Raw genomic sequence first — 13892 nt, 5'->3', positions numbered from 1 at the left:
AAGTTGTTTCTAACAGGACATTTATTCTAACAAAACACTTCTGATCAGCAATGTTTATATTTTTAACGATGCGTCATTTCTTAATCCATATACATACATTATGAGTGATATCAATGGCAACACATAAATTGAATTACATTAGAGTTCGTTAGTTACGAGATTTTACACGGAATAGAGAAATACTTCTCATTGATTATAAGTAAGGAAAACAAACGATTGGCTGTAGATGCCGCGAGAGCGGCCTACTAACTGATGCATGCGATGTTGTAATTAGTCCACGATTACATTACGGGTTTAATTACATTGGTTTCGTTTCTGTATCAGAAATAATCTTCAGATAAATCTAACTTTTTGAATAATGTTTTCTCGGTAACGTTTACACTATTCTAAATCATCCATATAAAGTAGAGTTGGAAAACTTTTCCTCGTACACCGGGAAATGGAAGAAAAAACCAAGATCCCAGTGTTTGCGCAAGGACATATCCCAATCTGATTAAGAAAAATACAGATCCCTTATTATCACATCCGTATGTATTAAGAGGATCTGAGATAGAAAAAATCCCCATCAGTGGGTCATTTAACCAGAGTGACTTTGGAATGGAAATGGCCAATCAAATTTGATGCTGGGGCCAAAAATTTTGACAGTGTAATTTCAGGTGGACGAAATTGAGTTTGAAAATCCTGTCAGAATTATTTATCCGCGTTGTAGGTAGATTATCTCGCCCAAAGAGCACAACAAAGCTAATCGTTTATGTATGTTGGGGCAAAAAGTTGTTGTCAATAGACATGATAACGTGTAGAAAATCATTTGATCTGAATTACACGTGGTATAAAGGTCATCCGAACATGACCCCTAATGGGATGTTTGTATTTTAATCAGATTGGACAGTATCCAAAGTAATAATTAACTTACATTATATATAATTATAATAATAAAAATACTGTAAGAGATATCTTCATAATTTCAATTGTTCGGAAATCATAACGATGTTTTAAGTGTTCCAGCAAAATTAATGTAGTGTAACTTACTCACTTTGGAGAAAATCGTCTTTTTGTGTCCCTATTTCCCTGATGCAAATTTTCACTTGGAAGGTCTTTATCACTACGGTGTTTATTTTACGTTGAAAACAAGCGTTCTGACGCCCTTCGCGGGTTACGTTCATTTTACAAATTTAAAGTAAACAAAAGAAGCGGAACAATATCAAGACACAATGCATTTTCAGCACTTATTATCGACATTAGTCGGGCACAGAGTTCGATACCGGATAATAAGAATTTCCTGTAATAGTTGCAATAGGAAAATTGTACGATGTCAGTACAATAAATGATTGATTTCTTTCGTTGATTCAATTTCTAAATTTGATGACTTGATCCCGAACATTCCAGTGACTTCACTTTTAGTAGGAGTGGATGAAACGGCAGTCAGTAACGCCAAACAGTGACGTCACAATCACCGGAATGACGTCGCTTACATATATCCCACGGCAGTAAAAAGGAGTACACATTCATTCGGTTTAGTGAATGCATCTTTTCTTGATCATCAAAGAAGCGTTTCGCTTTGAGCGAAATCGTGTATATAACAGGCATTTTGCTTTCGTTTTGAATACCATCTTCTGTGTGTATAATGAAAAAGTTACAGGATAAACAGAATACATTGTGCACGGTCACTATCTTACAATACAAGTTTTATTTTGGTTTTGTCGACAGGGAAAACCGAGATGACTCGGCAAATCCTCCTCATCTCATCTCATCGCACAAACAATAGCAGCATCGATATTAATTATAGCAAAAGAAAAATGTCCAACGTCGGAAATGTTTCAAGTACATTCATTATTTACATAAACCAGTCATTAGAATAATCATTTAATTCATCTAGACTAAACAATTCGAAAATCCCATACACCGCCTGCAAGGAGACGTCCTTGGCCTATCGCTACCCACGCAACTTCGCTAACCAAGGGTATTAGTCTGATTCTCTTTCTACTACCAGAATCGGACTTAATACCCTTGGCTAGCGAAGTTGCTACCCACGATGGTCTCGATCGTGGTCCTATATTAAGTAACTTTTCATTAGATATCAAATCTAGATATATCTGTTTTCGACAGTTATATTTCTATGAACATGTGTAAAACAAGCAGTCTCAACTGCTATTCCGAAACCGTAAAATGAAATCTTGTTCACCTCAGCCAAAACACAGAGGCACGCAAATTATGACAGAAACGTTTACTAGTGAATTGATACGTATGCCATTTAAAAAGTATTGATATGCACGTGTATATCATGGTGTTTCAAGTTGCTGCCCGTACTATTTTTTGTGAAAAATGAATTATACATATATGTTATAAAATTCGGTTAGTTTTTTTATTGTCATTACTGTTATATACACTGTATGTGATATTTAAACGAAAACACATATTTTACCTAAGAAGCCAATGATATATATAATGTAAGTATCGGTTAGCTTGTAATAATAATAATAATAATAAAATCTTAACCAGGGTTACATATTTAGACAAGTCTTATTTACAATATGGCCCTGCATCAATATATACAGTTATCACAGACAACAGTTTAATACAGACAATACCTTAATTTAAAAGACATATACATTCATATCAACATGTAAATATGGTTGCTTTCTAAAATATTGGTAGAAAGTATAAAACTAAAATTGTGAAAACACATCCTTTAAATATTTTTGTTTAAAAACAGCAACACTGGGGGCATTTCTAATATCATTGTTCAATCCATTTAGTAAATTGGAACAAGTGTAAACAAATGAACGCTTAAAATAACTTGTTCTAGCATTAGGAATATAAAACTTATTTGAAATTGAAGATCTGGTATTTCTCATACTAACATCCCTAATATAGGTAAACATGTTACTGAAGACACAAGAAGTATCCCCATGTAAAATTTTATAAGGAAGAACAGCTTTTCTAAAAATAAAATAGTTTTCTATTGGGAGCCACTACAACTGAGTAAAAAGTATTTTGGATGGTGTTAAAATATCTCTAACATTTAGTAAAACTCTTGCTGCTCTTTTTTTGTAGTTTTGTACAATTTATGAATATAAGATTTGTTACTGGGCCTCACTCCAAACACCAGAGCAACATATAAATTGTGGAAAAACTATACTTTGGTAAACGTTTTTCAGAACATCATTTGACATAAATGGCCTTAACCTTTTCAGACCACCAATCTTTTTTGAGACTTTCTTTGATACATAGTCAATATGGTCTTTCCATGAAAGACAACGGTCAACAAAAATTTCCAAGGAGTTTTGCACAATGTACAGATTCAATATGAAAATCATTTTATATTTAAATTCAACTCTCGGCATTTGGATAACCTCTGTGCTGATCCAATCATCATGCACTGGGTTTTGTTCAAATTCAGACTGAGTTTGTTTTCTCTCATCCACTTGATTGTACAATGTAAATCATCTTTCATTTTGCCTCTAAAAGATCTACAGAACTTATTTCTCACACTTTGTGAGGTATTCATCGGCATACATAATTTCAGTTAGAATGTTTAAGACATTTAGGATAATCATTTATATTCAAAATAAAAAAAGCAGTGGCCCAAGTATTGAACCTGTGGTACTCCAATATCTATAGGTTTTAAAATCAGACATGACATCGTTGTAGCTTACTGCTTGTGATCTGTTTGTCAAATATGACTCAAAGAACCTTAAATGAAAGAGGTGATACAGCATATGATTTAAGTTTATGTAAAAGAACAGCATGATTAAACAGTATCAAATGCTTTTTCGAAGGTCGATAAATACAGCACCAGTTAGAAAACCTTCATCAATATTTTTAAGCCATTTTATCTACAATATTAACTAAAGCTGTATCAATAGAATGATTTGGACGAAATCCAAATTGGCAATCACTTAAAAATTTGTTCTTAGAAAGAAAATCATGCAGAGTATTGTGAACATGCTTCTCTAAAATCTTACTAAGAACAACATAATACAGAAACAGGTCTGTAGTTATTGACCAAGTTGGATTCACCAGCTTTACAAATAGAGTAACCATGACATGTTAAACAAATAGGTCAATGTTGACACAATAGAGTCTCCGGCTAATTTAAGTAGTTTCACAGAAAATACCATCAACGCCAGTAGCCTTACAATCAGCCATTTTCTTGATTTCACCAGAAACAAAATCTGGTGTAATATTAGGTATAAATAAGGACTGTCTGTTACAAAATTATCTACTGTTGGTAAACTATCATCAAAGGTTTTACCAATTACAGATCCAATATTATAGAAAGCATCATTAAAGGCATTAGCAACTTCCACTTTGCACTTCCGTCAACTTTTAAATTAACGGTCAATGTAGATATTTTTATAGGTAAAAATTCCTTTATCTTTTTCCACAGTTCTTTAGAATTCTTAGAACATTGCATAAAGATTCATCTAAATAATAAGTCACACTCTCCCGTGTTTTTCAAACAATATACTTTTTCAAAAAATCAAAATAAATCATCTGTGAAAAATAAACCTTTCATTTTCATTTTGTCATGAATAATAACTAAAGAAAAAGAATTTACGCGACCATTTGCTTCGATAAATTTTCCGCCTTGTGGCAACGAAGATTGACGTAAGAAATAGCATATGAGAATTACGATTTTATAGCCGTAGTCATGTATTTTTGCAATAAAGTAGGAAAGTAGAAGTTATTATAATGAATACACTATTTGTTTTCGGTTGTTATAAACTCAAAGGGCAGGTTAAATTCAGCTAAGCTATGAATTCCAAATAATACGTAACTGATGTTCTAGCAGTTACAGTAAGTCAATGCATACAAGCAATCAGAAGAACCAGTACATTTGACATCGGTAATTCCTCAATACGTTTTATGGGGGATCAGGGGAGAAATCTCTTTCACTATTAGAAATCGTACAATGGCATCTAATATGGCATTCATAACCAATATATATATTTTATGTGGGTAAACAGTTTAAAAACAACAACCAAAGAATGGATTAAACTGCTGCAGCTCTCATATAGGCTTTATCTGATTAATTGTAGTATGTTTATGTTATTGAGATATGCCATAAAAAGACACTCAGATACGGTTATGATCAGTGTAATTATATTAATAGTAGCCAATTAGAAGCGAGGATTACAAATCAAGTTTACTTAGCCAATCAGAAGCGACGTTACAAATTCAACTTTTTTAGCAATCAGATGCGATGTTTACAAATTTTAAAAACTGATAAAATAAATTTTGGAAAGACAATGAAAATATATGTTACAAGGAAACTTGTATCATTGAAAATTATGTAATTAGAATACAGATCATTTAAAACAGTCTTTTTTAATATAGGATCTAGCAACATCACATAACCAACAACATTTTTGTGGGCTTTTGTACCACCTGTACATCAGTTCAAATGTTCTTTTTTCACCTAAGTTCATTAATTTTAAACATCACTTCTTCAAAGTACATATACATGTACATTCAATACACAGAAACAAAAGTCTGACAACTCTTTCACCATTGTTCTCCCTTGAAATTTATCTTCAATGATTATAGAGGCAGGGATATAACTGGCCAATCCGATGGGCTGTCAGAACGTAATTATATATTTCCATTTCGACATTACAGTCTTCACAATGGTCACGTTTGAACGTGATATCTTGTCAGTAGAACTTAAATTTGACTGGATTCTCAAAAACTTTTCTCATGAAAGGGAACTGTTTAGTCGTTTATAAAAATACGAAATGAAGTACTAAAAAGTGTTTATGTTAGTCAATTACTATTTTGAATTAAAATAATTCTGTTTAACTCGTATTATTTTCAAATTTATACTTTGAATACATGTAGAGTACAACTGCATAATATAAGTACTATATACGGTACGGCACAGCTTGTCTTAATCGAATATTATTGGGAGTTTTGATCGGTAAAGGGAGGTTTCAGGGATTATACATATTATCACTACTTAATCAAGAATGGAAAAGGTCACATAAGAAAGGTCCGATAGACAGGGATCCCCATTGGGAGTTTTGATCGGTAAAGGGAGGTTTCAGGGATTATACACATTATCACTACTATAATCAAGAAGGAAAAGGTCACATAAGAAAGGTCCGATAGACAGGGATCCCCATTGGGAGTTTTGATCGGTAAAGGGAGGTTTCAGGGATTATACATATTATCACTACTATAATCAAGAAGGAAAAGGTCGCATAAGAAAGGTCCGATAGACAGGGATCCGGGATTAGACAGGAATCGATTTTGACAAGTTATATTGTATAACCAATAGGTTTAAGATGAATTTTGCATCTGGATTTGGAATATATATTTCACTTTGTGAAATTATCATTTCAACCTAACCAGATTATAATCACATGTTAGCGTATTACTATAACAGAGACATGCATGGTAAAATATCATCAATGAAATTTCCATATCTACGAAACCCATGAAAGAATTTGGGAATAATCATCTATCTATGATTAATGTCTGTGTTTAAAATCGTATGTAAAACAACAATTATCGAGTCGACGTATATTGTAATGTGGCAGAAATGTGCAAACAACACAATGATATTAAGAGGTTTTGATGATTTATTATTATGACTTTATTTTACTTTAATTACCAAGAGCGATTTAATGCTTTTATTGAATACAATCTTAAATAAAAATGTGTATGAATATATACTAAATGTGTATGTGTTCAGCGTAAATGTTTAGTTTTATTCCAATGAATACCGTAATTTTACCTGCATATTTTTCATGATTTTGAAAAATAATTCACAGATTACCCTCAGATAGCCCGCAAGTAATCCGTCAATATATTCCAAATAGAATTTGAAGTGTAGCGTTCACCAATAAATGAGTCTATTACGATTCCATTTGAAGATTTGAAAAAGAATCATATTATAAAACTTTCTTCTTGTTTGGAAACACAATTAGCCCGGCTAGGAATCTTCTGGTGTGACAGAAATGTATAACCCTCAAGCAATGTGCAAGAAATTACTGTATATAATTTTACCTCCACAGCTCCATCAAATACCTAGTGTCCAACCTTTTCAACTTGACTTTCTTGTTTTCCGTCACATAAAGATACAAAACAAATCCGATGGATTTGTTAATCACAAACTAGTTGAGATACGTCTTGTAAAACAGTCGGAGTAATTATAAAACCTGCCTATTTTTGCGATTGAAAATATATCTGATTACACGAAGTAAAAATACTGCCAGACAGTGAGTAGCTGTTACTTTGTATATGTTAGCTCCTAACTCGCAACCCAGGGTTTTTGATGGCTTATGGTAATGAAAAGGAATACATCCAATTATCGATCACCGCAGTCCCTCGATCGTAAGCAATCGTGTTTCTCAGGAAGCATATTGGTAAGGTCTTCAAATTGTATTATAATGGAAAATAACAAAATGAGACAAAAAATCATTCTGCAGTTTATTTAAAACAGGTGAAGCGTACTACAAACTAAACTGATAATATGGCATTGCTTTCTTTCGTGCCAGTTATTATTGTTTAGAATGACTGCTATCCAACATAGTCCATTATGTTTAAAAACCTAATTAGAGTAATCACACTTTAACGACAATTTTCAAATCAGGATAAAAATAATTTCTGACCATAAGAATTCTATAAGAATTTTAAGAACTCCATACTTTATTGCTTGCTGAGATTTGTGAAGTTTATAATTACAAATTTTGAGGTAAATAAGGAAATTCAAATTTCACTATATCAACATGTTGATTAAGCTAATGAATGCTTTGAAAAACCAGGCAACTGAATGTTAAGTATTGGACGCGCTGAGACCTCCGGCTTCCTTCCTACTAACAAGCCTGACATGTGCTTAAATCTTTTAATATGTCGTCAAAATAAAACCAAACCAAATAATGTGTAATAACTTGCAAGGTGTGAAGTACAAAATATCCTGAATGGGGAAAAAGATTTAGTAAAATGTGTAAAAAAGAAGACATATTAAAACTCTAAATTTATGGAATGTTATGTAAATAGCGTTTTGAAATATTCTAAATTATATACTATTTACTGAATCTGTCACAAAGATATTACATCCTAACAATTTAAGCATAACATACCTGTCATAGAACCAGACAAGTAAATTTTTCCTATAACGAATTCCGTCGGACCAGGTGAAATAATTCGTTATAAACAGAAATTCACTTAATTAACAAAGTTTGTAAAACTATAAGTTAATTAAAGTTAATAGGCTGATTGCAGCTCGAATCATCGTTATTACTAAGCTCACTCAGAAATTACAATGTCGGCAACAATTTCCATTATCGTCAATTATCTGTATACTTCTTTGATCTTATTTGATTTTCTATTATTTGATTTCTTTTTTTTTGGCCCAACGTTTCACTTTAAAACAAGGCTAAAACCACAACAAAATACATTTTTTTTTGAAATTTGGTATACAGCAACTATTTACTTCAAGGGACAACGAAATCACTTCGTATCAAAAAAAATCGTTATCATCAAATTTCTACGTTTCTTATATATCTGAATTTATATTACAAATCAGCAGAAGTTTGTATAAAGCAGATACGTCTTAAGAATTGTTTTTTTTTTTTTTAGTGGTTGAAAGGCAACAAGTCTTTTTTTTAGAATACTCTGTCTCCCTGTTGTAATATCTACATGCTCCCGTAAACGTACATACGTTATCTGCAGCAGTGAGCATATCTCGTTTCACCTAAAACTAAAACATCATTGTATATTATAATATTCCTATTGATGAAAGCATTGTTTTCAGACGAACTAAACATGACTTGATCAGTACAGCAAATATATTCAGGATGGATGGGACGTTGATAAAACTTATTATAATACGATGAAATGAAGTAGGTTTGTAATAGAATGGAGACGACGGATATTTGTACAATGAGGGGATATATAATATAATATAACATTTCCATTTTACTCTCAGTTTCCCGTTTGATCTATACTAAAACAAATGGGCAATATCAGGCTATTAATTTTAATCTGGTCTAGCGTATTGACTATTTCTTCTAACGTTTCCGCCGAGTCACTAATAATGTAAGCAGTACTGATACTTACGCCTATACATAATGGTCAAATAATTGTAAAACGTGAAACGTGGTTTTAAAATTGTGCGATATTTGAAATACATATAGTATTATTGTGTTGACAAAATAATTGTGAAAAAATATCATCGCGTAATTTTAATTTGTTCGCTTTTTTCAAACCGTTTTGTGTTTAACTATATTAAGCAGCTGATGTTATGTTATGGGAAATTCAAAAGATATACGTCGAAAGATAATGGGCGCCATTCGATTTATTTTTTCTACCGGATGGGCTTCATATCAACTGTATGTCCAATCTGGTAACAGTCTATTGCTTAAATGATAATAGAACTTTATAAAAAATAACTGTAAGATGTCGTTTATAGATAAAATATAAGTGGGAAGTTATGTTGAATGCAACAATGTATACCTATGTGACAAAATTGTGACTTTTGTTATAAAAATGCTTACATAAATGGGCACAGTTAAGATACATATGTTAATAGAACTTGATAAAAATAGAAATAAGCATTGATTGAAAGATGAGTAAGAATCATCACAATGTACAAGATGTTATATAAACATGTTTAATGGAAACATGGAAACAAAAATTAAAAAAAACATATGATTATACTGTTTAACAGTATAAATAGGCGTCATCATCAAATGTGGCCCTCTCAGTAATCATTAGAATAAAATATGCGACAATTTCAAAAATAATAACTCTGTCCGGAAATATATTTAGTTAAAATGCTACTATTTTTGTTAATGTAAACATCAAAATAAATTTCGATTTAACGATTATTTGTCGAATTGTTTTTTTTAGAATTGTGACTTATAAACTTTTGCGCCAAGTTTTGTCAGCATATCTGCGATATATGAGAGTTGGATCACATTCGACTTAATGTTCAACACCATATCTGGTCCCATGATCATGAAACGGTCTTAAGTTTAAAATTAGCCAATCACAGACGACGTTATAAAAAGTTACGTAATTTGTATTGGCTAAAGTCTAAGACTGCTTCGTGATCCTGTGGTCTGGTATGTCAATTATATGTATACATATAAGCTGTACAATCATAACATACATTTACATTCCGTAAAAAGCATATCACTATTTACAAGTTTTGATCGTGATTTTGAAAAAAATGCAACTACAATAAATGATATACAATAATGAAAAAATTACATCATGATCCTATGATTTCCATCTTCAATGAAACTTGACGACCTTTCAAACCAGTAGGTCAAACTGAATTGCCATATGGCTATACATGTTGACGTTTCTCAAACGTTTCTCTATAAGCCCGACCGCTGTAAATGAAAATAAAAATAGTCAATATGTATTTTTTTAAAATGGTTTGCCGCCGACAGAGAATAACGGTAACATCATCATTTGAACAATAGGTGGCAAATATCAAGTAATAAGAGCAAAGTATACACTTCATAATTATTTTATAGTAACATTCCTCTCAGAAAATAATACTTACTAAATTATCGTCAATCAGTGACCATGGATAACCGGACGACTCTGGAGTACTGCTAGCGAATCGTGTTTTCTGGCTTGTTTCCCTCTCTATCTGTAACAATTAAGGTGTTTACATATTGACCATGTCCATCTGAATGGGAGAAATATTTTATATCGATTTGCCCATAAATACTAAATAATTCCAAAGCATATATATTTTCAAAACCCGGCAGCGTTAGATATGAATTTTCAACGCTGCCGGGATTTGAAAATTAAATGCTTTGGAAATATTAGTACTTATGGGCAAATCGACAAACTATTTCTCCCATTTAGATGGACATACTATGAATTGAATTTGGGTAGTATAGGCATTAACTATCACGCGTTTTTCTAACTAGAGCTAGAGGTTTATTTAACAATAAAAATATTGTTAGATTGCAATTATTGGTGATATAAATGCAATCTCGGTGGCGCGATTCTAAGTATCTACAATCAAGATTTTTTTTGATCACAACAAGATGTGTTTTAGATGTAAGTAAATATTACAATTCTCCGCTTCAACCCTTTTAACCTGCACAAAAATGTATATCTATATATTGTGGTTGACTGTGTTACTTTAAATGTTGGGCTTCGCTCTTTCTGTGATTGGTCAGATCCCCCCTGAGCTGCCTCCAGTTTTACTATAAGTTAATCCAGGGGTTTATATTGCATTAGTGATCGTAACTCCTGGAGTATTGTGATGATAAGGATAAGTCAGAGGCGGATGCATTTATTAATAATTTTATTTTCAAATAACGAACCCATAAGATAGGTTCCATTTAACTATTTTGTTTTGTTATCTTAAATTTCAACTTTATTGCAAAACTTTACTCAGATTTCTAAGTAAACCATATACAGTAAAGCAGTTTAATTTGCGACAACTTAACAGCACGTGTTCAATACGCTTTTTATCGGCGATTATTCCTTGCTATTACATTTATATATATTGTACCTGCATATATTTCAAATTGTAATTGACTTAAGCACATCAGTACTTTACCATACTTTGTGATAAAGTACTTTTCAAACAATCGACATGCTATCGATTCTGAAATATGATTCATTATGACTAATCTTACCTTCTGCTTGTTGTAAGTGTTCTCGAGTCACAAAATCTTGGTTCACATCAATGCTTTCCCTGGCTGCAAGTAAATGATACCTTGTCAAAAATTTAAGCATGCGTTATCAAGGTAACACTGTCGCAGTAGACAATTGATTTACTATTAACACTCCCTTAGTGCGATATTGAAAATCAAGCCGACAAGATACTAGAATATGGTGGTTTTGTAATGTTCATCCTGGTAATCCTCCACACCATCAATGTAGCATTTCATTTGAAATTTATTACTATCTATCATACGATGGTGGCGACAAAAATTCAAATAAAATTGTACAATTCTCAAAATCTTTCGTTTAAATTCATTCAGTAAAATTGAAATTGAAATAGAAATCTTCAAGCGAGAAAAATAAACAATTTCTAAAAGGAAATAACCATGTGACGTTACAGCAACATGTTATCTTTAAAAAGGAAAAAAAAATACCACTGGTTATTTTCTGCGATCTCCACTTTTATTATTACATGCTTAAATGATATCATTGGCTATGCTAAAAGCATACCTGCTGCTGGTAAGAGTGTCTGTGTCTCACTACGTTGACTCCCCTCTTCTTGCACGACTGGAAGTAGATAATACTCTCATCAAAAACCATACCACAAAATTACAAAGTAGAAATGTTTCCGTAATAAATGACCTTGAGTAATGTTCATTAATTGACCAACTCTGATGCCCTTTGTCCTGATTGCATAAGCTTAGGGGAAATTACTAAAAGAAATGAGAGCAAAATGCTAATTTAAGCTCATACATCCTAGCAAACTGAATATTAATTAATGAAAGCATTTTGTTTTTATTTTTGAATCGTGTTAATGGTTGAACATTTTAATGAGATTTTATGAATTCAAGGCATTAGACTCCTCCTGAAGACAGTCTCATTACACTTGGAAAAAGAAAGGGTAGAATCATGAGTTTCAAAATTGCCCGACTTAAGGAGTTTTCTCAACTCTGATTACGAAATTCAATGATAACTATGTAACAAATTATCTTTAGTAACTGAAGTTACCGATACAATGTTATGGCCCAAATTCAATAACGAATGAAAGAAAAAGCCGAATATTTTGTTCGTTTTAATTCCCCGAAGAGCTATTGTACTTGTTGCATCAACTCACATCTCACACATATAGTGTGGCGATAGTCAATCGACATAAATATACATTTCATATTGAATATTTATTAATATGTAATTGTTTTATTGCCAAGAAATGAAATCACCAGTTTCGTCCTTCCCGTAATGACCGATCTCGGTTCATCTCGCATCGATGCATGGATTCGTGAGAGAGTGTTAATAGTAACTTGAGTAATAAACATAATCAAAATTGTAAAGTAAACAACATAACAGTTAACATATATAATAATGTTCAATCAACGATATGCCATTGTGATAAAAGGAACCAATTACCGTATTTCTGGTCAAAACGTTTGTTCACCGAATCAACTTCTGATTCTTCATCCGTGTGTTTCTGTCTCTCTTCTGAAAAAAAAATTGAAAAAATTACATGATATCACTGACTGTGTTATTGAAACGTCGATTTGTTCATTATCAGATTCAATCTAAAGCTATGTCCTCATACGTTTGCCATACGAATCATTCAATCCAATCACGTAATTGGTTCAATTCATGGCAATCAATCAATATCCTTTTACATTATCGTCTAGAAACTATATATTTGCCAAAACAATTTATTTTTAACAAATGTGAACATTGTAATTCACCCTCTGACCTAAAAATTAAACCCAAACTGTATTACGTTATGAGCTACTTTTGTATGAAGTTTTAACAACATTTATCAATATTTCACACTTACTATATCGTCTGACACAAACAACATTCGGACGGACGGACAGACAAGACGGTTGACAGGCAGACAGACAGACAAACGATAGCACTTCTGGATTGGAATAAAAAAACATCTTACTAACCATAACTGATGATGACAACTAAATGTCATAGACAAATGACGACAATTGGCTGTATCATTTAGATCAAACAAAAAATACTTAAAAGAATCGTAGGAACCTTGCAAAATTGAACCTATAATTGATATCGTAGTTGTGAATATAACATAGTATATTTGCGCTGTTTTTTTTTCAGAACATAACTCCATTGGAACAGTACACTGGTTTTACTGATGCTGGGTAATATTTATATACGTGACTGTATACTTACCAGGAGTTTGACATTTTTCCGTAAAACAAGCAATGACCAATACACCAAGAAAGATCGACCTAGTAAAAGTTTTC

At 32.1% G+C, this 13892-nt stretch overlaps 1 long non-coding RNA gene across 1 annotated transcript; it reads right to left on the bottom strand.

Annotated features, from left to right (window-relative positions):
- Positions 1–9467: 9467 nt before the first annotated feature.
- On the bottom strand, positions 9468–10599 carry LOC138313524 (uncharacterized). Its single transcript, XR_011207225.1, has 2 exons — positions 10523–10599; positions 9468–10346 (listed from the first exon to the last, which is right to left on the bottom strand). It is a non-coding gene; the product is annotated as an uncharacterized lncRNA (long non-coding RNA).
- Between the last annotated feature and the right edge of the window lie 3293 nt (positions 10600–13892).

Source organism: Argopecten irradians, unplaced genomic scaffold (genome assembly GCF_041381155.1).
Source record: "Argopecten irradians isolate NY unplaced genomic scaffold, Ai_NY scaffold_0718, whole genome shotgun sequence".
Classification (NCBI taxonomy): domain Eukaryota; kingdom Metazoa; phylum Mollusca; class Bivalvia; order Pectinida; family Pectinidae; genus Argopecten; species Argopecten irradians.
This window is presented reverse-complemented; position numbering and strand designations above follow the sequence as displayed.